Here is a 3,636-nt window from a genome sequence, read left to right as displayed (position 1 = left end):
AAAAAAAAAAAAAAAAAAATTATACATGCACATACCCCTCCCAACCCATCTCTACCTAGACCCAGAGGATAAGATAATGGTATCGGGGGACTCAAAGAGGATGTGTATTGTGAAAAAGCTCCCTCCCCATTTACCTCCATTATACTAAGCTACTATTCATTTAGGAATTGGAATTAAGCTGGCAATAAAATATATGTATTTGCATATACATAGTTTATATATATATATGCACATACACACATATATAAAACTTTAAAATTTGTAGAAGTCCCCTAGAGATCATCAGAGTTTTCTAACAAAGCCTACTTATTTTCCAGTTTGCTTTGATTGGGAAACTTGTTCTGCTCTCAGTGATTTTAATATCTCTGAAGGTATAAAATTAATACATTAATGAGAGAAACATATTGGGGGTGGGAGGAATCATGGAAATCCATGAGAGTCTGCTTGATATTTAGCTTGGATGAGGCTTAGAAGCCAAAATGTTGCTTGGGGAAATTTTTAATTTTAATTTGTAGAGAGAAGGTCTTACTCTGTCACTCAAGCTGTAGTGTAGTGGTGTGATCATAGCTCACTGCTGTCTCAGACTCCTGCGCTCAAGCAATATTCCAACCTCAGCTCCCTTAGTAGCTGGGATTGCAGGCGCATGCCATCATGCCCCTCTAAATTTTTTATTTTTTGTAGAAATGAGGTCTTGCCATGTTGCCCATACTGATCTTGACTTCCTGGACTCAAGTAATCCTCCTGCCTTGGTCTCCCAAAGTGCTAGGATTACAGGCTTTTTTTCTTTTTTGAAAGAAGTTTGTGACTAGCTTTTATATATTTATCCAGAGTTATTTTCACCTCCTGGTGTACTTTCTATTTAAAAAAAAATTCTTATTTGTATTGCCTTTTTGTGATCTGTCCTAAAGAAAAAGAAATGTGGCTGGTCAGATGCACCCTAAAATATTGCATTTTTTTCCCAAGTAAAATGTTTTAAATTTTAAAAATGAGTCTACAGGGTTAGTGCTAAATCTTAGCTTTACTTACTGATGAACACACAGAGACACTCATTGGAGTCTCAACATTCCTGTCGGTCTGAAGGCAATGTGAAAACAGTCCTCTCCCCCACGACATTGGCCTTATCGCTTAACTTCCTATAGGAGTGCCATCTGTCTGGTGGAGTTCAGATCTAGGAAAGACCTCAGAAATGAACTAACCTAATTAAGCTCTGTCCTCTGTCACAGTCCACTTAAAAACATAAACTCAGGGCTGGAGGTGAAGTGGCTTGTTCAGGGTCACAAGTCTGGTCAGAGACAGAACTAAACTCTTCTGTCTGCATGCAAGGTCTTTTGCTCTTTCTTTCTATGCCACAACAGTTGGATAGTGCTGTGCTCAGTTTGATATCACGGTGACTTATTTATTTTATTTGTTCATGTATTTCTTTGTGTATTTATTTTAGACACAGAGCCTTGCTCTGTTGCCCAGACTGGAGTGCACTGGTGCTAGCACAGCTCACTGCATCCTGGAATGCCCGGGCTCAGGCAATCCCTCTGCCACCGCCTCCCAATGTGTTGGGATGACATGCGTGCACCACTAGGTGTGCCTGATCTCATGGTGACTTTAAAGCATCTCTCTTTGTTTCTGGCTCTTGCTCTCCCTAGGAAAGATACCAAGAGGCCTCCCATATCCAGGAAGGAGCAGAAGCCTGAGTCTCACATGGAGAGCCTGAAGGCATTTCCTTATCTTTAGTCCTAATCCTGTTTTGGTCAAATTTCAAAGAGATTAAAAGCATGCACTTTGGGGGCAGACAGACTAGGGCTATTATCATATCTTACTAGCTGTATGACCCTAGGTGAGATAGGTAATTTCTTCATGCCTTACCTGCCTCATCTAGGAATGGGGATAATAATGCAAGAGCTCCAGAGTGCTTTTCACACTTCCTGGAACACAGAAGGATACTCATGTGTCCTAACTTTTCTTTGGAAATCCTGCAAGTTTGTACTGCTATTTCCTTGAAAATTTGAGAAACTCGATTTCCCTTCAGCCTTTTCCTTCCATCCCTTTTGCACTGCACTCGATGTCTTCTTTAATTCCTTATAGTTCTGGAGATTGGCAAATGCTCAAAGAAGTCAGAGTCACTACAGATTTGTACATGGTGGGTACAATAAGGCTTTGCTTTTTGGTTTCCAGTTCCCTTCCCCAAGAGGCCGGGAATTTTTGCACGAGTTGTCGGACGTTGAAGTAATTTGGGACAATACCTTCCGTGACAACGACTTCAAGGTCCCTTTTCAACCTAAGAAAGGTTGAAAGGAATGGACTTGAGTCCTAGTGAGATAACAGACCTCAAGACATGTTTGTAGCAAGGCAAAGGACTACACAAATGTAGGCAAACCCTTTAATTTTGCAGCTACAGAAACCTAGGCTCTCGGGCGCTGGGATACTCCTCAGCTATCCAATCGGTCCCCAGAAGGCAGAGCCTAAAATGCAGGTTCTCTCGCCTGGCTCCGAGCTTTTTCCATCGAACCAGCTGCGGCTCATTAACTCCACCTCCGAAAGTGCTAAGGAAGTTCCCTCCCAGTGCCTACCCAGGCAGGGTGGGGCGATTCTGTGGCATGGAACAAACCGGGAAAACGACATATTCCAACTCTCAGCACACACAGTCTGCTTTTTCGTCGTTCGGGGTGTGTGTGTGGGGGGGTGGGGGGTGGGGGGTGCTAAGACACAGGGTCTAGTAGCCGGAGGTTCAGGAGAGAAATCTCTGAGATCGCCTACTCGGTGAGGCAATCTGACTTTCCCCTGGTCTGTCTTCTCGGGTGAGGTGGCTGCATGGGACGTCCTGCTTGAAGTTTCCCCAATATAAAGTGGATCGTTCCTGCTCTAAGTCGCAGGGGGCAAGTTCCTGCCGCCGTCCCGTCCCTGCGGTCTTCGGAAATCTAGGTGGGAATTTCCTTTCCTCCCCTCTTTCTCCCCCGCGGTGGCGGCAGCAGCGCAGGGTTGGGCTGGCGGCGGTCGCCTCCTTCACCCCCACGTCTCTTACTCCGGGGAGTTTCATCCCGTCCTCCGTGCTCAGCCCCCACCTTTGAAAGCATTTCCCCAAGCCACCCCATTAAAAGTGCGCGACTTCTCCCGGGCCTGCAGAAAGAGCGCCAGCAGCCCGGCATTCCTCAGATTCCAGCGCTGTGACGTCCCCAAGGACGGCGCGCCTCCAGCCCGGGAGCTCGGCGCTCGGGCTCCACGTTGCAGCGCTCGCCCGAGCGCGCCCCCGCCAGCCCCCGGCGCGCGCCCTCCCGGTCGCATACCTGCCCGCCCCCAGAGAGCGCCCTGTGTCCACTTCACCTCTAGGCGACAAACTCGCCAAGCCATTAACGGGGGAAAAGAAAAGAAAGACCATGTACTTCACAAAAACACAGGAAAACACAGACCCAACAGAGCATACAATGCACCTACAAAATTGAAAGCACACTCATATATCAATGCAAAATTTAAAAAAGAAAGCAAAATGGTCTTATAAAAACCTCATGACAGGGATAAATTCTCACATTTCAATAATCAGCCTGAATATGAATGGAATAAATGCACACTGGAAAGTCATAGAATGGCAATGAGAAAAAAACATGTCCATCACATGCTGCCCCCAGAAAACACATCTCACTACAA

The sequence above is a fragment of the Carlito syrichta genome, unplaced genomic scaffold, assembly GCF_000164805.1.
Source record: "Carlito syrichta isolate Samal-C Ts95f unplaced genomic scaffold, Tarsius_syrichta-2.0.1 Scaffold312893, whole genome shotgun sequence".
NCBI lineage: Eukaryota > Metazoa > Chordata > Mammalia > Primates > Tarsiidae > Carlito > Carlito syrichta.
Note: the sequence above shows the minus strand (reverse complement) of the source record.